This window comes from Ascaphus truei, chromosome 17 (assembly GCF_040206685.1).
Source record: "Ascaphus truei isolate aAscTru1 chromosome 17, aAscTru1.hap1, whole genome shotgun sequence".
NCBI lineage: Eukaryota > Metazoa > Chordata > Amphibia > Anura > Ascaphidae > Ascaphus > Ascaphus truei.
The window spans coordinates 28,091,673-28,114,823 of NC_134499.1; the positions used below are offsets into that span (position 1 = coordinate 28,091,673).

Sequence of the window (23,151 nt, forward strand, 5' to 3'; positions counted from 1 at the left end):
TGTGGGTGTTGTGATTGAGTGTTGGTTGTGATTATGTGTGTGTGTGTTGTGACTGTGTGTGTGTGTTGTGATTGTGTGTGCTGTGTTGGTTGTGATTGAGTGGATGTTGTGTGTCTGTGCTGTGCCTGTTGGTTGTCTGTGTGTGTGTGTTGGTTGTGATTGTGTGGGTGTTGTGATTGAATGCAGCGGTGCACAAATGGGGGGGGGGGGGGGGGGAGGGGGCGCCCCAGACGCAAGATTATTTAGGCGGAGAGCTTGCGGCAAAACCTGGGTGCGCAGGCAAAAAAGATGTGTGCGCACGGGCGGCCAAACAGAATAGTGCAGGTGGCGGCCACGTGATTCGGAGGTACGGGGAGGAGCACGCCCCAGCGCTGTGATGTCAAACGCCCCTCATTCCAGTGACTGCCCTGCAATAGCGCTGTGTTCCTGCTCTCCTCCGCTGGCAACCTGCTTCGCTGTGATCCTGTGCAAGTGAAAGGGTAGGCTGCCACTATATCACTCATTCTATGAATGTGCAGAAATAATTAAAATAAAAGTGTAAACACTTCCCCGCTCGTGCTTGCAAAATTATGCAGGACACCCTGCGCTCATGCTTGGAGAGTTGGTGATGTGACATCATACATGCTATCAGCGGCAGCGTGGACGCAGCCTAAGGCTGGGGCCATAGGGGGGGTAGCAGGGCTGAGGCTCGCCTGCTGAAATCTGCGCGATTTCATGCCCATGCAGGCGAGCCAGCGGGTGCGATCGGGAGACTGAGGGAGGCGGGGCAGTGACGTCGCTGGGCCAATCGCCCGCGACGCACCGACGTCACGGCGCCGTGACGTTGACGCTGCTCCGCGCTGATTGGATGTTTTCAGCCGACAGCGCTCTGAAAAACAGTTTGGCTGTCGGCTGAAAAATCCAGCGCCTCAGCACGCCTGCGGACGCTCGCGTGAGCCCCCTCTAAAGACATCCTCATGGAGGATGCAGGGGCTCAGCGCGGAGTGTCCGCACGGCTCAGCATGGCCTCCCCTGCTATGGACTCCGCCTAATTTTGCAAGAGCGAGCTGTTGAAGTATGTAAGTATTTAGGCTGCGCTTATAGTGCCGGCGACGCGACGTCGCCCGAAATCAAATGCATTGTCGCCGCCGCCGCCGCGTGTGCTTATAGTAAGCGTGACGTGGCGACGCGATTTTTTGAAGCCAGCAATATTTGATTTTTCAGGGGCTGTCGCCTCATGTGACAGCCCCTGAACCAATCAATGGCCTGGTCGCCCACGCCGCCGTCGCAAAGCGAAATACAACTTTCGCTAGCCATCACGGGCACGATATGCGCGGCCTTAGACATTTGTATTTACATTGCATACCGTTTAATAAAGGTTTTTTTTTTTTCATGTGATTTTGATTACATCAGGCAGGGGGGGCCCGAGAAATTTCATGGATAAAAAGGGGGGCTCGGCATAAAAAGTTTGCTCACCCCTGAATTATAAATAACAAATAATACAAAATAAGAACAGATTATGGGAATAAGCGCTTCAGACATAAAAGTGACATTTCGGAAGAGGAGTCCCTGCTCCGAAGAGCTTACAATCTAATTGGTAGGTAGGAAGTACGTACAGGTTTCATACAGTTGCTATGCAGCCGTGGGTGCTGGAAATGAGCGATACTGCCTGACACACAATGGTGAGACGTCAGGCTTCCTACAGCAAGGAAGAAAGTGTACACGATGCCATGAAGCGTTCGTGTTGGCATTGGATCGCCGGCGGAGGTGAAACGTCTTTGGACGATTGCCTCCCCGATGCAGAACAATCTGCAGGTGGGGCGTCGGGAGCTGGGGAGCAGGAGACGTGAGTGAAAGCACGACAGACCACATCAAAGACCAGCCTTCTGTCAGCGGCCCTGGGGCAAGGCACAGGCTGGGCTCCTCTATGTTTACTATCTGTGACACAGTGATAAGCAAACAGTCCTTGTTCCTCCTCCTTTCATGTGTATGATGATGGCCCAAGGGGGACTCGCATTTGTTTGCATGCATCAGGAGCCGGGGTTTTCATTAATAAAGTCTCCTGGATTCAAAGCTGCTGCAAAAACTGGTATTCAAAGTCTTGAATCTTTTTCAACCGAATTTTTGCCATATTTATAATAAAGAGACGCCTGAGAGTGTGGTCACCTTTTTGTACATACCTGCAGAGATCTCTTCTTGTCATTCCCGGCGCCGTTTTTATTTTTTTTACATCGGATGCTCCGTTCAGCAGATATCGGCATTATGTACCGGGAGTTTAAAATGAAGCTCTCCCCAGAGCCCGGTGCAGGGCAAATGTTACCATGGTAACCTCAGATGCTAGAGAGGATAAGAAAATAATGCTGTTTATTTAAAGAAAGGAGCAAGGCGTGCTCCGGGGACAAGATACTAATATTATACATGATTCTGGGGAGAATTGCTGCTTTAATAACATAGTAACAGTCTAGAATGTGGGCGGCCGACTCCAGTCCTCAAGGGCCACCAACAGGTCAGCTTTTCTGGATATCCCTGCTTCAGCACAGGTGGCTCAGTCTTCGACTGGCCAACTCCAGTCCTCAAGGGCACCAACAGATAAATAAGGGTTTACTGATATCTCTGCTTCAGCACAGGTGGCTCAATCAGTGGCTCAGTCACTGACTGAGCCAACTGTGCTGAATACCGTTTGGGGGGGCGATTAGCTTGCATGGTCGCTTAGTGACTCACGTCTGAGACGGGACACAACGCAGCATGGGGAGTCAGGGAGGGACAGTCCTTCTCCTCTCTGGGGACAAGCTTAGTGTGTATTAGGTATTAGACCAGGGGAGGCCAACTCCAGTCCTCAAGTGCCACCAACAGGTCAGGTTTTCGGGATATCCCTGCTTCAGCACAGGTGGCTCAATCAGTGGCTCCGTCTTCGACTAGTTGGCCACCCCTAGTCTAGGAACTTGGCAATGTTTCTGTGAAAGCGTGGGCTGTTTGTTGTGAGTTTAGGGCCAGGGAATCTGAGGTTAAACCAGCGGCTTCCGCTTGTAATTAGAGGCCCTTTATCTGCAGGGGAGTGTGCAGTGCAGCGCTCTGATAGCAGCATCCTGTGCACTTTTCCTCTGCTCTGTATTGTAGCAGAGAGAATAGAAACAATAAGTGGTGTTCCCCTCCTCAGCCTGGGCCAGCTGAGGACAAAGGCAGATCCGAAAGCTGCCGCTCTGTAATTGTAGCACGTGCTGAGTTTGCTAGAGGTTCAGACGCACGTAGTGAACTAAAAGCAGCGCTACAGTATGTGTGTGTCAGGTTCAAGCTTTTAAAGCTATATAAGCAAAATGCAAAGGCCTAGACTTTGCGTACAGAATATCAGCATGTGTTGGCTGTGAGTATCTGTGTGCATGTGCAAATTTGTGTGTATCATTGTTCATATTGGTGTGTCTGTGTTTATGCTCTAAATCAGTACTATTGTGTTGATGTGGGTGTACTGTGTGTGCTGATAATGTATGTTTTTGTGTGTCTGTATGGATGTGTGTCACTGTGTGTGTGTGTGTGTGTGTGTGTGTGTGTGTCAGTTTGTCTGTGTGTGAATCAGTGTGTCTGTATGTGTGATAATAATGTATGTTTGTGTGTCAGTGTATCTGTGTGTGCATCAGTGTCTGTGTCTGTATGTGTGTATTGCTGAGTCTGTGTGTATCAGTGCTTCTGTATATCTGTATGTGTCAGTGTGTCTGTATGTGTATGTATCAGTGTTGCTGTATGCGTTAAGATTATCTGTGTGTATCAATGCGTCTGTATGTGTGTCATTGTCTTAATGTATGTGCATATGATGTGTCTGTGTTAATGTATGTGTATCAGTGTCTATATGTGTGTTAATAATATGTGTGTATCAGTGTATGGGTGTTAATAATGTGTGTATCAGTGTATGTTTGTTAATAATGTGTGTATCCGTATATGTTTGTTAATAATGTGTGTATCAGTGTATGTGTTTTAATTATGTGTGTATCAGTGTATGTTTGTTAATAATATGTGTGTATCAGTGTATGTGTTGTAATAATGTGTGTGTATCAGTGTATGTATGTGTATGATTGTGTCTGTTGACTGACAGGTATATGTATAAATCCGATCACAAGACAATCTCCCCACGCCACAGGAAAGAGGAACTCATTTGTGTTCTCAGTGTGAAGATTTTCTAACCTTGCCCTGTATGTGTGCCCTTTGACCTGGTAACATTACCCATGCATTATATAACTTATATTAGAACTTTCAAAACACTTACAAATAATTTTGAAGACACCAAAGTTGAAGCGGCACTTTAAAATATACATTGTTTTAATATATGCAGCCTTTGATTACCTTTATTGAAAATGGATTACCTGAGCTGACAATCGATTCGTTCACCTGTGATCGATCAGCAAAATCCTGCTACCCAGGGTTCACTAAATGGCGGCCTTTCAGTTTCGATCAATCCGTCCGTCAGTGTAACTCAGCAGGTACAATGTATTCGTAAATTACTAATGTAACATTATCTATTGTTACAGTTTGCAGCTCAAACTGCTGGAGATATTGCAAACAAATTATTACAAACAGGAAAGTGTTGCAGCACTCTTGCACTGCTGGGAAGGTGGGCAAAGACCTGCTTTAGAAATTAAAGGATGCTCAGTATATTAAAACTTAAATGTAGTAAGTATTATCTAATACTACAGAACTGATTTATTTATTTAAAAACACACACGCGTAGGATATTGGTTGGATTTCTCCTTTTAACGTTCATTATTTCTTGCAAGTTTAGTTGGGATTCAGTGTTTATAGAGGAGTTTTAAGATAAAAACATAAATAAAATAAAACTTCAAATAGGACACTGCAGGAACCATATTGTGCGCTGGGGGAATGTACTTTGGAACCACAACCAGTATTGGGGTTTTCATAGTAAAAGGGTGGCGTTTTGGGACCGTGGCTTCGACCCTTGCAGGACTCACTCACACACGTGGCATGAACAGGAAAACTCATTTGTGTTCTGCAGCTGTGGAAAACCATTGCAAGTCTACGGACAACTTTGCCATTTGGAAAAGCAACAAAGAAGAAGGGGTGCTCAGCAACACTATGCTGAGATCCAGGAGGTCCGCAGCAGCACTGGCATCCCTTATTCCAGCCCCCCTGGGACGCTATATATATTCTAGTGCTACGTATTCTTGTGTCTATGTATAAAATATAGTCCGAGATACTGCACCTGTAAAGGCCAGGCAGGATCTAAGGTTTCACAGTGACCGCCCGATAACTGGCTCAGGTGGTAATAATGTGTTATTATGTGTCGCCAACAGTGAGCACAGCTCTGCGTGTAGAACACCATTGGGATCAATATATAAGAAAAACAATGATGGCGAATTGGCAATATCGCTCCATTAACATATCCTTACGGACTTCCTTTGCCTCTACAGAACTCGTGTTGGGACAATCCTCTCTCGTCTCTTTCGCTGGCAGCGGAACTTGCGCGGTAAAGACGCCGCGGGCCTCCCCTGCCGTGAAAGGGTTTAACGGGACCCCCGCCTTCTATATATCAAATAAGGAACATCCCCGCACCTTTATTTTATTTTTCTTCCTCCCCGCCACCCTCGATCCTGCCTAAAACTGTAAAAAAAATAGCGTTGTTGGATTCAAACAACATCGGTTTTCATCGTGGAAAAAAAAAAAAGAAGAAAGGGGAGAAAAAAAAACCCCCCAACACAGCAGATTCTGAACTTAAGCAAATATTTTTCAGCATCCCTGAGCGATGAGAGAGTTGTAATTAAGAGCAGCCCTCTGCCTTTCATGCACACGTCGGAGATGTGCTAAGTGATGGGGGGGAACAGGGTGTTATCAAGGTGCTATGACTCATGTCGGTTGAAAGGACCAGCCTTAGCAGGAGAAATCCCGCAGCATGTGAGCTGGGTGATTATCAGCTTGTTTTCCTCTATGATTTCATGCGGAGTGTTGAGCAGTCAAAGTCCAGCAGAGTGAGAGAGGGTGTTTGAGCACCTGTAACCCCCTCACTGCCGAGCCGCGCATCGAGGGGGGCTAACCCGCTTGTTTTGCAATTTGTTGCAGGCACACCAGCGACAAAGAGGTTAACACGGAAACTGGAACAGAAAAATGTGGATTATTCTTAAGAGGAAACTTTTGACAAACAGTTTAGCATATAAGCATCTTTATTTTTTTTCCTTTATCTCACCCTTTCCGAACGTCGCTGAGACCGGGGAGAGAGCGGGGAGAAAGGGGATAGAGAAGGGAGGGAGATAGGAGAAAGAGGGGGGAGAGAAAGAGAGAGAAGAAGAATGCCTGAGGTACCTGTCTGAGAGATATGCTAATGACTATGCAAAGTATATTTACATGAGTCCCATCCAACACTTTCTAAAAGGATTTCCATCCCAACTATATAGAGTTGATAAGCAGGCCTAGAACCCACAACCACAGCCTTTTTCTAAGCTGCAGCTCTAGCAGTGTGATCCCGCTGATCCCAATCTACAAAAACAAATATGCCCGTCTCTACCCATAACCCGTCCCCGTAGCAGAAATTAACAAAGCCGCTCAGCTTCATCATAGCTTGCGAATCCTTTTAATAAACCAAAGTGAGTTTGATAATATAACGCGGGTTCTGTGCGGCCTGCTGCAAGGGGTTCACCGGGAAGTGGTTGCAGGCTGGAACTGTTTTGGCCAAAGGATTGAGTTAAATAACCGATACATACTGTAGTCATGTACTAAATAATGAGTACTATTGGATGTATCATCGGGGCTTCTCTGTTTATTGTGGTATACTTGTGGTCACTTTCCCATTGGCATTCCAATTGACACAAGCAACTATATAAATATATAATATTGTGGGTCCGGGTTTTGAGCGTGCTAAGATTGCGTATGTCTAATTGCACAATGCGTAAGTTTCACACCAATATGGTCAGTGTTGAAGCTTCCTATAAAGTCCATATGCAGTCACTATAAGTAATTTTGTCGTAAACGTGACTGAAGAGTTACTGTGAGGATTCGCCATTCTTAGGCTTCTCTCCCCTTAACCCTTCCACAACCCCTGATCCCCCATGGTACCCAGGAGGGGCGACTAAGCAGGGGCACTTACGTGCGGCGCGCGGGTTCCCCCTTCTCCGGTGGCTTCTGTGCTCGTGGCGCGCTCCCGTTCCTTTGATGCACGACGCATGCGTGGTGCGCGACCCTTCCGCCGCTCTGCAGCCTCCGCCTCGAAGTCCCGCCCCCACTCTGACGTCAGGAGTGTCTCGCACAGCCGTGTGCGACGTCCCGCCTCCCTGCCGCTCGGTCCCGCCTCCATGCCACTCGGTCCCGCCTATGGTCTCCGCCCCCGCTCTGCCAATGGCGCCGTGACACGCGGTGATGACGTGCGACCGTGTCGCCAGCACTATACGCGGAGGGCGCGCACGCAGGTGCAGTCTCCGTGGGCTGTGTCATTGGACACACCTGTGTGTGCCAGCAGCCAATCCAGACTCCCACCTTCACTTCCTGGTTGTCTCCCATTGGTGGGAGGTCACATAAATATGTTTTCAGAGCTCTCAGTAATGGCCGAGCATAACTCCAGTTTGTGTGACGCTGAACCTCATCTCTCTGTGCCTGTCTGCTCTCCTTGTTGCCTGACCCTGCCTGAACTCTACTTGTGACTTCTCCAACGCTGACCCTGGATTGGGCGACTACGCTGCCTTCTCCTATACTGACCTTGGCTCTGGAATACGACTACGCTGCTCTCTCCTATCCTGACCCTGGCTTTGGCATAACGACTACTCTACCTTCTCCAACCCCGACTCTGGCTATGTACCCCAACGATCCACTCCTCTACATTCCTGGACCTGGCAAGTATCACGTTAACCCTACCTTCTATAATCCTGATCCGGCCTGCACGACTATCCTACACTCAAGACGTGCCCTCGCAGTTGTGGTTGGCGTTATATATAATTCCCTACCTCAGCCCCGCGATCGCGCCTAGTTTGTGGTGAGCTACGCGTTACAGTTACAAATGTATGCGTCCGTATGTGCGGTGTGTCAACTTGTTTTTTTAACTTCAAGAAAAAAATCTATAATAGGGGTGGAGTTAGAGGCGGAGTTTGGAGGCTATCCGTGGCGCACATGCGCGAAAAATGCAAATGTGCACCATTTTTGTGTGCTAGGAAATGCGTCAAAATGATCACTCGCCTTTTTCTTGGCGTCAAAGACAAATAGACGCCAACAATTATGAGGGCATTCATGTTAGGACGGGACGCACCGTGGACAAAGAATAAGAAAATGTGCATCAAATGTAAACAGGAAAACAACATACTAGCATATGCGGCTAAGGATTTAAAGTGAGAAATGTATTATTTTTACACAATGCCCCTTCAGTTTTTTTTTAAAAACAGTTATTTATACATAGCAGCCTCATTCCCGCCAGTGAGTTTCGCAGAAGTGGAAGCGTCAATGTGTGGTTTTGGTTAGACGTACTTCTTTATTTTTTCTCTTTAAATGGAAGTGTCAGCCAGTTTCCACACATCTTGCTTGTGGCTCAACACTGTGCATTTCCAGTAAGGGGGCCAGTATCTCACATGGCGGGTGTCCAAGAGGAAGCGTTTCAGAAGGTCATCTCCCGCCAACAGGAAGCCGAGGGGTTTCCTGTTTTTCATCTGCGGGACAAGATGGACGCTTTAGGAAACGGCAACAATGACAACACATCTGGCCGGCTCCAGCACAGCTGGGGGATCCACCAGGCGCCTTCCCTCCTGCACCCTGAGCTTACGGCGCCAGCCCCAGCTGACAGGTCTCTCCGGTGAAACCCTTGCACGGCGCACTGTGATCACTTACACTGGGGGTGCATCTTTCACCTCCCTCTCAACAATTGAAATGCCAATTTAAATATTTATCCAGTGTCTAAAAATACAGTTTGGGATCGGAATGGTGAAACACTATTCAGGTATATCCGTTGAGTTAGGCGATATATAAGGCCAAAAGAAGTAGTAAAAAGGTCAATAAAAAGGCATGGATGGAATGGAGAACCAATGAAAATGAGGGAGATATGTTGTACATCTTTTGGGGCTTTGTAATGATATTTAATAAAATACTATGTCCACCCATCCATCCATCCATCCATCCATCCATGTATTCACCTATCCACCTTAAAACATGTCACATTATGTTCCAGAGACATTCATGAAGGTGCCTCCTTGGTGGACCACCTGCTATTTACTGATTTATATTTAATTAAGGTACCCAGAATGGGAGTGGAAGAGGTTGGAAAAGACCCAACAAGAAGACGTTTTCAAGACCATCACCTTAATCACCACTCCATACTCCCCCTCTACACCATGATATAACTTTATGGGCAGGATACTGACCACTGACCAGAAACTGGTACCTCTCCCTGTAGTTTATAAAAGAGCACATTCCCCTTTCATAACTCTCAGGCTCTTTCCTGTGTACAGAGGAACGTGACCAAGGACCAGTGTTGGTACGTGCATCGCTGGCATCACAAGATAACAATGGAACATCAAAGGTGTCAGGACAATGGGTATAAGCCACTGAGCGTCTGTGCCTTTTCCAAGCACTGCCACCCAGACCGTTTAACAATAGTAATCACCATTAGATGCTGAAAAAAATGAAGTTTATTTTGGAATTCATCCAATTAAAAACTCACTGATTGATTCTGAAATCCGGCCCAGAATGATGACTTTTGTTACAGATAGAATTTTACATGGTTCTCCGATCTCCTTTGCCTCTCAGGCCCTCACCCACTAAAGGGTGATAAACGTTAGCCATCGCCATAATGACCATTCGCTTGAATCGGAGAAAGATCTTCCATTACCTTTTCCAAGGAGCAAATGATTTAAGATGGCTTTGCAGTGAGAAGTACGGGAACATCTCTCGCGTTCGTTGGCTCTCTCCTATTTCTAACTGACATTCTTATCTCCTGAAAGTTCAGGTAGAAAGTACACTCACGATTCCAGGTAGATTACACCCCCGGGTGCACAGGAAAACAATCAATAGACGATAGAAATGATTGTTACCGGCACTCTCAGGTTTATTTTGCGGAGGAACTAAGTTTTGAGACCTCCTTATATCTCAGATGTAATGTCTCGTTATATCCCTACTCACTCCCTATGCTCAGCTCACAGTCTGGGACATGTAGTCGCGGCCTTTTTGCGTTTAGTCGCAACTTACCTCTTCGCTGGGACATCTCTCCACCGGCCGCTTAGCCGCTCAGGTAAGCCCTAACCTTACCCTAAAACCCCCTAATACTAACGCTACCCACTACCCTAAAACCTTAACAATTTACCTATAAACCCCTTGCCCTAAAATCCCATACCCTAATCCCTTTATCCTAAGCCCCATACCTTGATCCTCTACCCTGGAACCCCTTACCCTAAAATCCCTTACCCTAATCCCTTTATCCTAAACCCCATACCCTGATCCCCCTACCCTGAAACCCCTTACCCTGAAACCCCTTACCCTAAAAAACTAAACCTCTTACCGTAATATCTTACCCTAAAAATCTAAACTCCTTACCCTAAAACCCCCATCGTTAACCCCCAACCTAACCGCTAAAAAAACCTTAAATTAACTTACCTTATTAGCTTAGAGTAAAGACATTGACACTGGCACTGAGAGTTTGAAGCAGGGGAGCCTAGTTCAATTCCCAGTGTCAGCTCCTTGTGACCTTGGGCAAGTCACTTTACCTCCCTGTGCCCCAGGCACCAAAAACATAGATTGTAAGCTCTTCGGGGCAGGGACTGTGTCTGCAAAATGCTTCTGTAAAGTGCTACATAAAACTAGCAGTGCTATACAAGAACAAACAATTATTTTTATTATAATAGAGTCCAACAACGGAGTGGCTGCAGCGTAGGGTCCCTCGGCGACGGTGACCAAATTTCCGCTCTGCTCAGGCCTGTCTTCTCTCTACCCCCAGTGTCACTACAGCTCTCTCACACCTAGTAGCGTTTAAGGCCTGTAATATAGTGGGTGCGCGAACGCTCGTGCACGTGACGCACACTTTCTGTGTGTACGGTCCGTGCTGCTGTGAGCGACAGGCTTGGAAAGTACTGTGTGTGTGTGTGTGTGTGTGTGTGTGTGTGTGTGTGTGTGTGTCACTGTGTGTTTGTGTGTCACTGGGGAAGGTGTGTGTGTGTGTGTGTGTGTATTAAAAATTTAAAAAAAGACATGCTGTGAGAATAAATTATTTATTATTATTATGCACACATACACACACATACACACACATACACACACATACACACACATACATACATATTCATTGCGGTAGCGGAGCGAATACTTACTTTTCAGAGTATTCCCCGCTATCGCCCGGCTCCACGCTCCCTGCCGTGCGCCCGCACGGCCCTAGCGTACAATGGCTGGCTAACCACAGCCAACTATATAACGGGCCTAAGTAGCCCTGAATGACCACTGCTCACTTAACCACAGTGCAGTGTGCACTAAAATATGCTCCTATTGTTTCTGCGAGTCTCCACCCCATGCCAATTAGATTGCAAGCTCTTCAGCGCAGGGATGGTTTTCTCCCAATGCTGCGTGTATTTATTTATGTCTTGACACACTTATATTATATTCCCTCTATTGTAATGTTTGTAAAGAAAGAAGAAAAAAAAACATTGCAAAGCGCCTGCAATCCTGCTGGGCGATCTAAAAATACACACACGTCTACATTTACTGGGAAGCGGGCGGACTTTCATTGTCTTCTGTCGCTAACATTTTCACCCGGTTCCAATAATGTAGATAACGAAAGTTATGTGTTTATGGGGGATTCCAGAAACAGCTTATCTAAACAAAGATCTCTGCCAGTAAACGCTGGCCCCTTGAGGAAGAATGTCTCCGTGTGTATCAGCAACTCTGCGTGAACTTAGATCGACTTAAGAGTGAGAGTTGCCCAACGAGTAAGGCCGCTAACTGGGAATTGGAGTTTCCGATCAGCTAGAGAGTTTGCTTCCTCTCTTTGCGTAATTAGGTCTTGGTCAATAGCAAATGCTGGGTGGAACATTGTGTTTTCATTGTGAGCTTACGCCTTCCGTGTTTAATTCAGTGGAAACGTCTTAAATGTCATAAGCCTCCCCCTCCCTCCCCTCCCTGCATACTATCTATTGTAAACACTGCAATAAAAAAAGAATCAGATCACTCTCTCCCACTGAAGCTTTGACTCAACTTCTCCACTTTCATAGTTCTCCCTGGCACGTTGACAAAAGCTAGTGGTTATGTGTTTTGGATGCAGGAGACCAGTGGCCATACTTCCTTGTAACCCAATCTCATCAAATAAGAGACAAGAAAAGGCAAATATACCTTCCACGCATTGCTTTTATTTTGATTTTTTTCCACCTATGTTTATTGAAGGCCTATAACATTATAGGGCTCCATGTTAAAATGGAATAGAAGCAAAAGGTGACACTGTGTACTCATTTGCATGTAGGGTTGCCAGGTGTCCGGTATTGAATCGAACTGTACTGTATTTGGACATTCTGTCCAGTAAAAAATGAGAGGTAATACTGGACATGTATGTGTAGATCATTATTACCTCTCTGGACATAGTGACCTGACCGGCTTGGGGGGCCGCGGGATTTCCCTGAGCAGGGAGAGAGCAGCGCTGTTGCTACGGGTCACGGGTCACGTGGTGCGGTTCAGTCAATGAGGGCGAACCAGACTTGTGACGTCACGACCCCACTTCCACCACGCACGCGTCATAGAAATCTTAATGGCCACGGATCGCTCAAGCTACAGGCGTGTCCGACGCCATGCGCTCAGTCCCATGTGCCCGCGCCTACTATGTCCGAGGCCTGAGATTGACAAAATGGAGACTGGAGAGAACCGGAGAACTGCACAAAGCGTTGCCGATGACATTGAAATAGTTAAGAAGTTAGAAAAAGGTGTAAGCAGGAATGTTTTGGTGCGTAAGTGCAATGTGGGTTATTTATGTTCCGTATGTAAGTTATTCTTTATTTTTCAATATTTTGATTATACTGGCAGCACTAACATGTTCATTTTTTTTATTACATATTATATTTATTTATACCCCCCTTATAAAATGAACTCTCTGTATAACAGAGTACAGCTCAAACGTCTTATAACGCTGTGCTTGGGGTCCAAAGAATCACATCGCGCTATAAGCGGATCGCGTTAGAAATAATGTACAATTGTATGCATTGTACAATAAAGTATTTAAGATACCAATAATCGTGTTGTAAAGTATTCATAAATACGTAAATTGGGAGCCACGCTTACATCGCGTTATAAGCGGATTCGCGCTGTAACGGATCGCGTTATAACGGGGTTGAGCTGTGTTTGATATAACGGCACCCACAATTTCCAGAGGGTGCCATTATATCCAGAGTTTACAGTTCTATGATCGCTAATCAGTAGCTGTTTTCTATTCCTCCTCTGGGGTCTCCCTTTTCTCCGTCCTACTCGATCCTGGGTAGGGTTGCCAGGTGGCTTCTCAAAAAATACTGGACTCAACGGTGAAAGGTGCGTCAGGTCACTATGTAATCCCATATTTCTCCATCATGTCTCAATTTATCTCTTCCCCCCGGAGTTCTATGTTTTATTAGGAGCTTTAATGTCTTTTAATCTTTCAACTACAAAAAAATCCAAACTGGACAGTTTGGAAAAGTAATGAATCTGAGCATGGCGAGACGCGGGGTAACCCGTGAATGGAATTGAATGCATTTGTTAACTGGGCCTCACACACAGCAGTGAAGTGTTATGGTACAGGAGTATATAGAAAAACACTGTTTTTATATTTACTAACCCACAGTACTGCTGGGTTTTTTTTTTTAATTACACGTTGAGGGTTTTACTTTGATTTTTAGAGAAAAGTTGTAAAAAAAACATTTTTAATGCCACCCCCTCCTTTCTGCTTTTAAAGCATCCCAAAAAAATATATAGAAACCTCTCAATGAGTTTAGAACATCTTTTGCCTTATTTGATAACAGATTCGGGATTCATTCATTTGAGGCACGTTGAAAGCATCTTTAAAAGCGCGGAGCAACACGTTGGCAGGGAATGGGTTAATATCGGCCGCTGCTTAGCCTTACGGAAAAGGTGCCGCATGCCCGAGCGCTTTAACTTCACTGCAGCTACGGCAAATGGTTCCAAGTGGGACCCCACCGCAAGTGACCGCCTGCCCTGACCCATTCTAAACACATTAGTAACTATTATCTCCGCTATTGCGCCGACATTGCACACAGCGCAGCACGTAGAGCTTTCAGGCCCAATGGGTTCCTGGCCTGCAGAGCTTACAATTTAATGCTGGTGGCTGAGGAAGTGACATCACCGCTGCATTACACCTTGCCACAAGTATTTATTATGTGCGTGACAGGTTTCCTTGTCGGAGACGGAGCGGCTCAGTGAATAAAGACAGCGACTCTGCAATGACGCCGAGTTTGAATCATCAAGAACCAGGTTCAATTCCCGGCGTCAGCTCCTTGTGACCTTGGGGAAGTCACTTTATCTCAGGCACCAAAAACATAGACTGTAAGCTCAAATGGCCAGGGACTGTGTCTGTAACAATCCTATGTGCTGCGTACCGCGCGCTATATTGTAATCGTGACGCGCTTTGTGTCCCATTGGGAGAAAAGCGCTATATGAAATAAAGTTATTATTAAAGTCAGTGAACATAATTAGGCGGGGGAGCAGATCTGTGGATTGCACGTTACACTTCTCCGAAACCCTCATTTCTGAGAAACTGTTTCTACACTTTATTTATATTCTTCCTCATTTGTGTTGCTTGGAATTCGTGCTGAGGCAGTTCTGCCTTTCCACCTTATCTCCCCGCTTGTGGTTTGCTTCTTCGGAAACCGTTTGCGTACGTCAGGGCAGATAGCAACGCGGCACTTCATGTCTATTCAAGTCTTTCTTTACTGGAACCCCCAGACAGGAATTCCAGTTCTTTTAAAATATGGCCTTGGGTTCATGGTGGAATGAAGTCATCCGTTGGAATGCGCAGTTCACCCGTAAGCGGCCTGCGATGTGTTTGTGGTGCTGTGCAAGCCGACTAATCGCTCTGGACACGGGATTAACAAACACTAGGTGCCTTTTTTTTCTTTCTAAGCGGTGTTAAGCCGACCTCGTGACCCGCCTAGCACCGCTTAGAAAATATAGCCCTGTGCTTCTTGGTCCTTCATCCAGCAGTTTCATTTACCAAGAAAAGGAACAATCTGGTTTATTACACATGTAGCAATATAATGCACCCTCCCCACCCCCCCCACTCCCCGCCCAAAAAAAGCAACAGGTGCCAATAACAAAGAAAAAAAAAAGGAACCCAAAGTGGTTCCTGTTTCTATTCCACTGAACTCGAAACTCAGGAACAATGAGCACCCCACAACTGGAACAATCTCCCGGAGACTCTCACAGCCGCCACAAGTCTCAGTTCTTTCAAAACTACAGCTGCGCCACATTTTTATCTGGTCTGTAAGATACGCCTATAACATATATTATCTGTGCATGCAATGTCTTGAATATAATGTATAGCCCTGCTCAGGGCCGCCAACAGAAATCTTGAAGCCCAGAACAAATGCAAGGAGCAGCCCCCCCCCCCCCCATAGCGCACCCCCGCCCCCACCCATAGCACACCTCTCCCTCCCAATACATATAAAAGACCCCCCAATACATATAACAAGACCCCCACTCCCCCAATACATATAACAAGACCCCCACTCCCCCCAATACATATAACAAGACCCACACTCCCCCAAATACATATAAAAGACCCCCACTCCCCCCCCAATATATATAAAAAGACCCCCCCATACATATGAAAAGACCCCCTTTCCCCCCCCCCCCCCCCCAATACATATATAAAAAGTAGACATACCTTGGGGATTGTATTGTATTGTATGTCTTTATTTATATAGCGCCATTAATGTACATAGCGCTTCACAGTAGTAATACACGTGGTAATCATATAAATAACAGATAATATAAATAACAGGTCATGGGAATAAGTGCTTCAGACATAAAAGTAACATTAAGGAAGAGGAGTCCCTGCCCCGAGGAGCTTACAGTCTAATTGATGGTCGGGACCGGTGGCTGCGGGGTCCAGCGGCCGGTGGGGGGGTCTGAGGAGCCGCATGGCTGGGGTGGGGGCTGGGCGCAGGCCCAGGTCACGTGGGCCTGCCCGGAACTGGAGCCGCGGGCCGCGGAGGATAGTGGAAGCCGGTAGAGAGGGGGAGGGGAAGAGGAGGGGAAAGGTCCCAGTAGGGACTGAGGGGTGGGAAAGGATGCCGGGCGGAAGGGCCTGGCTGGGGGAGCCGAGGGGATGCCAGTAGGGGCCTGGGGACTGGGGGGGGGAGGGTCTGCGGATGGTGGCGGGGGGGCTGAGAAGCGTTGTTGGGGACTCAGGGAGAGCACGGGTTAGGGCCCGGCTGACCATTCCCTGTAGTATTTCAGCTCTTAGGCTACGGCCCCGCTGCCTGCGAGGCTGGCGGCGCGTGCAGCCGAATTCCCCGTCTGCAAAGAACTGCAGGGGGAAAGACAGGGGGGGGGGAGTGACGGGGGCACGGCCGTGACATCACCCCGGCAGGTTCGCCCTCATTGGCTGAATCGCCGGGGGCGTGGCCTAGCGCTCCGTCGCTAGGTCTAATCACAATTCTAATGTGAGTCTGAAAAACGCCCCGCGTGGCCGCCCCCCCCCCCCCCTCACAGCGGGCCCGGCCCAATTGAGGGGCGGCTCTTTTCCCCGCAGCGCCCGCCATAGCGAGCGCTGCAGTAGCCAGCGGGGACCTGGCCTAACACTTAATTACGTGTTTTCCAAAATCTGAGATAGAAAAGAAGACTTTAAGAAGCAGGAAGTACATAGGCATACCTAGTACCATCATATAGAGCAGCATGCTGATTTGTAGCAAGTAGTATAGTTTGCAATTGCACACCCACTGCTGCTTTAATCGCTGAAGACACCTGCCAGTCAGGAAAGCGTTAATGCCACAGGCACGCTTGACAGTAGCGAAAACATCAGACAAACAGAAAAAGTGATTCCCTTTGAAGAGAGTTCGTTACCTTTGGCTGGAATGTTTACAGCATTTCTCTCTGCCGACTCATGGGCCAAACCACTGGCTGGAACCCAACCAGGTGTAGTGACCTTCCCGTGCACTGGTGGAAGGGTTCTTCTAACCTAAGGGCTGCCACCAATGGGATCTCTGAGGGTCTGTCATTAAACGGTTCCCACCTTTAAAGCTGCAGTTCAGTCAATATCCTGCATGTGTGTTTTTTTTTAAATAAATCAGTTCTGTAGTAAGAAAAAATACTTTTAGCATTTTCTGTTTTAAAAAACAACAACTTTGAAAGACCGATTTTCTTGTATTCTATTTTAACAGCCATTTGCTAAGGCGCTGCCCCTTCATGTCCTGTCATAAGCCCTGGCACACCCCTTTGTGAGCCCTGCCCTCCCTCTAGCACATGTCAGTGCAGGAGTGCTCATGAATATTCATGAGCTTCCACTGAGTGACAGAAGCAGAAGAAAAACATATGCCATCTCTAAAGATCTTGCCAAATTTTGCCGATCAATACATGGAGAACGAATTGACCGGCAGCTATGCAGTTCTTTAGGTAATTAGAGATTGCCCACATGAAACTATTGAAGTAAAAAAATTTATTAAAAAAAAAAAGACTTAACTGCAGCTTTAAGTCGGACAAAGGGTCCAGGACCTCGAAACGTCCTCTTGTAATAACAAGCATCACGTTATGTGCACCATGAAAGAGCTACCATAAGAGGCTTCTTCAATGTAGTCCAGAGCAGCCGCTCGGCTCATTAAGCATTAACAGGTTTCTTTAAAGCTCAATAACACAGATTGCGTTAGTATAACGGCCGTTAGTGCTAACGATATGGGAAAGAAGTGTGTCCCCTAACAACTCATATCCACAGAGCTCCGGTACAGTTAACACAGGGATTTAATGAGACCGTGAGGTCAGAGCTAAACTTGGCGTTACTCACATCCAGACCCTGAAATAGGGCTTGTACAGGGTCTAAATGAGTGTAACACCACAGTTAGGTATGATCCAACGCCGGGGTGCGCAACCTTTCTCCCCTGCGCCCCCCTGCCGGCTCTCCCCCCCTGCTCGCGTCCCCCCGCCCTCCTCTCACCTTGGCTCCGGGGTTCTTACATCACGACGTTATGTGACGTCATGTTGCCATGGCAACGCGGCATCAAGTGACCCTGCGGCGTCATCTGACGCCACGTTGCCATGACGACACGTCGGCAGAAGCTCTGAGCCAAGGTAAGGGACCTTACAGAGACCTTCGCCGCTCCCCCGGCATTTGATTAAAATGCCTTCGGGAAACGCGCGGGGCCTCTTTTAGCACCGCGCCCCCCCCCCCCCCCTAGAAAATCTCACGCCCCCCACTTTGTGGCACCCCTGATCTAACGAACATATCGTTATTTACAGGGTTATTTCCCTCTTTTCTCTTTTGTAACTTTAGTTAAACACTTATTCAGGGTCTGGATGGGAGTAACGCCCCCCTTAGGTAAGACAGGTCTTACGCCTATGCTAATGAGATCGCGAACGGCCGATGTTTTTACCTGTCATTATATTATTTGCGGGTATCCGTTAACCTCAGAGAAAATAATGTCCGGTAATGATTTTGACAGCGGCCGTTATTAGCACCGAGTTACCAGAACCGTGGATCCGAACCGTCACGGGTTAATGCGTTTAGAATGCGAAAGGCTTCAGCAAAATACTATTTAACACCAAATAAAATTTCAAATAAGAGAAACACTGCGGATTCCCTCTAATAAACATATGATTAGTACAAAGGAGGCAATGATACTTTTGTCTGTGATTAACCCATGCAGTGCCGGAGAGCCCTCCAAAGCTTGGTGTAACAGTGTGTTCTAAGCCCTCCGGCAGGAAAGTGATGAAAGCATATTTCAAACTCCACAAGCAAAAGGCAGTTAAGAAACTCGATAATTGAGTAATGTACTGTAGGCTCCTGTGTTCTTTCTGTGTGTCTCTTGACCCTCACAGTCCAACCTTTGATCTCTATTCTCTCTCTTTTTTTTTTTTTTTTTACTTCCTTCTTCCTTCACTGGTGAAGCGAAGCTAACAGCCTCCTTGCCTGCTGGTGTTAATTTCATGGATTCGTTTTTTTTTCCCCCATCGCCCTCACGACGCGGGAAACGCACATAACGAACGCTGTAAAAACCTCAGATCCCTGCTGAGTTCTCGAAAGACGATAGTGCCGGGTAAATGAGGACCGCAGTATTAGGCGATACCTTTTATCTTTATTTGGACTAACAATAGATATTATTATAAGACAGGATTTCGAGAGTCCTCACTCGTACTCAGGTTGGCGATGCTGATTTACAGAGATTCCAGGAGTTTAATGCAGATGTTAAAACCAAGAGAACAACCTAAAAGGCTGAGGACCCGCTGAACGCATCCGCACGGCCGCCTTGCTTCAAGTCACTGCACCGCGATCTGCACCGCACGGCCGCCAGCGCGTTCAAGTCACTGCACCGCGATCTGCGGTCTGCAGTGGACTTTTTTCGGCGCGGGGTGGCATGGCCAAAACGGGTTGGGGGAGGGGGGCGCGGCCATTGAACCCGGGGAGGGGTGGAGGCGGTTAAGGGTAAAGATGCAGAGGTTGTGGGTCCGCAGGAGGGGGGGTTGTGGGTCCGGGAGGCTGTGGGTCAGGGAGGAGAGGGATAGATTGCACACACAGGCACACTTCCCTCCCGTAGCTCCCCTCCTCATTGGCTCACTCGTGTACCACGTGACGCGTCGGCGCTTGTGATCACCAGGAGCTTGCAGCTCCGGCCGGCTGACGCGTCACAGCAAGCAGTCGGCCACGTCGGAAGGAGCCAGCGGGGTCCTCCAGACTGGAGGAAAGGGGCTGGTGGCCCGCGCTCGCCGCCGACCGCAGCGGGTCCTTAGCCTAAGGCAGATGAGGTAGAGAAGGAATGGCATGGGGATGGGAAATAAACAGACAGGGCAATACGTGGATGAAAGAGATATGAGGAATGGGGAGCGTACGTACAGTAGGACTAAGTATCAGCAGTGGACGTGTGGTCCTACATGTTGTCCATTCTCACTATCCCTTTCATCCATTGTAACTAAAGAAGATAGACCCCCCCCCCCCCTCCCCCTTCCAAACCCCCCAAACCCTTTTGATATAAACCTTGGAAAACAAAATATAGAAAAAGTTGGGGGGTAGAAAAAATCAGGTGCAAGCCTCCCTTCCCCGCCTTTTTGAAAAAGTCTATATGATATTTATTCATTAACCCCTTCACTGCCGCAATGTCTGTGACCAGAGGGGCTCATGCGAGTGCTATTGTGAGCAGCAAAGAACACATCCATAAAACCATATGATGTTCCGGGAATACTCAAATTCCTCAAATTCCACTATGCTGCCTTGGCCTCTATAATGGGGGAGTTCAACGTGTTACTTCCCCCCTCCCCCATCCCAATTTGGCTCCATTTATTGATGGGCCATTATATCTTTCTCCCCATTCCGTGCCCTGACGTCCTCCCTGGGGAATGTTCCATTCTAGGGGAATGATTACACAGTAAATGGAGGAATTGCAGCCACCTGAGCATTCCGTCCTCCGAGACCCTGTTACTATGTAACCGTGTGAAACTGCTGCCAAGTCTTCAGGCTCAAAGGTTTGCACCTTCTTCAAAGAGCTCAAGATCACACATGGTGCCATTACTATGCACAGAAACTGATTAATGATGAATCCCACAGAAAATGGACCCTTAGCAGCAGTGCCACTCTGACAATTACTCAATACCCTTTGCACAGTAACACAGCAGAGTTCTGCAGATCACCGAGTGCACTAGAGATGAGGAGAGTTCATAAGATCAGGCGTACGGTTGAAATGTAGAAGGATGTCCTAAGGCACTGCTAGTTGTTACATGCGCTTGCAAATGTAGCTCTAAAGAAAGCCTTAGAAAATAGAGTTATTTTAGCCCATTTGACCTGCATCTCATTACAACTGGTTCTCCACCTCAATTTAAAAAGCAGTGTAACACCCCCTTGGGATTACTATGGCCTTAAAGGGTTACTGTGTGGGGTTGACGCAGAGTAAGCCCGCTCAGTTTTGCTTGGTGACAGTGACATCACAGTAGGGTACATAGAGTGGGGGAGAATGTTCTAGAGCTTGGGTCCCTGGATGAGTTCACTGTGGAGGGACCTAACTGTGTATAGTGTATATAGGTTAGTAAATAGATAATCCTATAATAGGGCAGGTATGCCCTTAAATTGTTTTGTAGTTAGGATCAGTACCCTTGCCATGTTGTGTCCATAGAAATGACTCATCCCTACTCTCCCGGATCACATGGAGGAAGCCTATGACCAGGGGGGGGGTTCCCCGAACTGTAACCCCAAGGGCATAGGAGGGTCAGCCCAACCGAAGGGTTCATAGTTAACTCTAACCCAGAAGGCCACAAGGTGGAATCCAGTACCCGAGACGGGGATACGGAGAACAATACGAGAAGAGAGAAAGGCTCAGAAGGGGCCCACAGGAGCCGGCACTATACAGGAAAGTTATGTAACACAGATTCAATGAAGCCCCAGCACCTGCCTAGCGGGCCGAGATCAGGAGCCGCTGGGGAAGAGAAAAGAAACAAATACTGGAGAGATCAAAGACTGTGCATATTGTGAAGTGTTATATTGTGACTGAACCTTTCTCATCACGGTGGATAATAAAGCTATTTGTATGAATAAAGTTCCTGGTTACCCAACATGGCATTTCCAATGCTAGCCTGCACGGAACCCGCAGCCAGGCACGGAACCCACAGCCAGGCACGGAACCCGCAGCCAGGCACGGAACCCGCAGGCAGGCACGGAACCCGCAGGCAGGCACGGAACCCGCAGGCAGGCACGGTAACGATGACTGGTTACAGCCATGTCAATATAAATCTGATGTAAATCCCTTAGGTGCCGGGCAAGGAAGGTTACATCAGCACAGGATAGCTCTACCCCTTTAGCCCCTTGGGTGCCTGAATAACCAGCAACACAGTTTCTATGGCTCTCAAGTGGTTGAACCTTTGCTGCCAATGGATCGCTGGCCCCCATGCTATGAAAGGGGTTCATGTAAGACAGGAATTCCCAACTCCACTCCTCAAAAACCCTCAACAGGTCCGGATTAAAGGATACCCCAGCTTCAGCAAAGGTGGTTGAGTCAAAATGACGGAGCCACCTGTGCTGAAGCCGGGATATCTTTAAAACCTGGCCTGTGGCGGGTGCTTGTGGACTGGCGTTGGGACACACTGGTCTACAGCAAAGGGCCAATCCTTCATTTGGTATTCAGATGCCCCGTGGCACAGAGACGTTCCGTTTCTGTGAACAATAAGCGGTGACGCAGAATAACAAAGGGGCACGACGTGTGACTATTTAATTACAGGGCATTCCCTTTAATGTGAGCCTGGGATGCTGCCATGCCAGGCACCGCGATGTCGTAACCTAAGCAGTGGCACATACCCTATGACTACTGCAGCACATGATATTATCTTTATTTATTTATTTCCAGATATAGCGCTGACAGTGTACGCAGCGCCGTACATAGAATTTTGCAAGCGCAATTAACTCCTGCCCCGTAGAGCTTACAATCTAATGTTGATGCTTGAGGCACAGTGAGATAAGTGATTTGACCAAGGTCAGAAGGTGAGCTGACACTGGGATTATAAATGGATTCACCTACTTCAAAGGCAGTGACATTAGTACTGAGCTCCTCCTTCAGCCCTCATACTTCATACTTGGGGGTAAATTCTTAATACTCTGAGGCAGCTGTTCGGTCCTTTTTTTTGGGGACCAAACTCATCATTGCAGTAATTGGATGAGAAGCGGCTCGGTGAGTGAAGACACTGACTCTGTGAGCGATGACACTGAGTGTGACTCAGGGGAACCTGGTTCAATTTCCCAGCGTCGGCTCCTTGTGAACTTGGGGAAGTCACTTTATCTCCCTGTGCCTCAGACTCCAAAATCATAGATTGTAAGCTCCACGGGGCAGGGACTGTGTGTGTAACAATCCTATGTGCTGGGTACCGCGCGATATACTGTGATTGTGACGCACTTTGTGTCCCATTGGGAGAAAGGCGCTATATGAAATAAAGTCTTATTATTGTAGGGATTTTCAGCAGAAAATGACCCAAGTGGCTGTTTTGTCACTTATAGCATTAAATAATGCAATATTTACCAAGATAAATATTTCAATAAATTCTATCGTGCAGAGTAAATTAATA

General features: G+C 47.4%; 1 long non-coding RNA gene across 1 annotated transcript in view; it reads left to right on the forward strand.

Moving 5' to 3' along the window:
- The first annotated feature begins 240 nt into the window (after positions 1–240).
- LOC142468492 (uncharacterized) overlaps positions 241–23,151 on the forward strand; it is a 64,362-nt gene continuing 41,451 nt past the window's right edge. The window contains exon 1 of the long non-coding RNA XR_012788668.1: positions 241–479. This is a non-coding gene — a long non-coding RNA (uncharacterized LOC142468492). The remainder of the gene's footprint in view (positions 480–23,151) is intronic.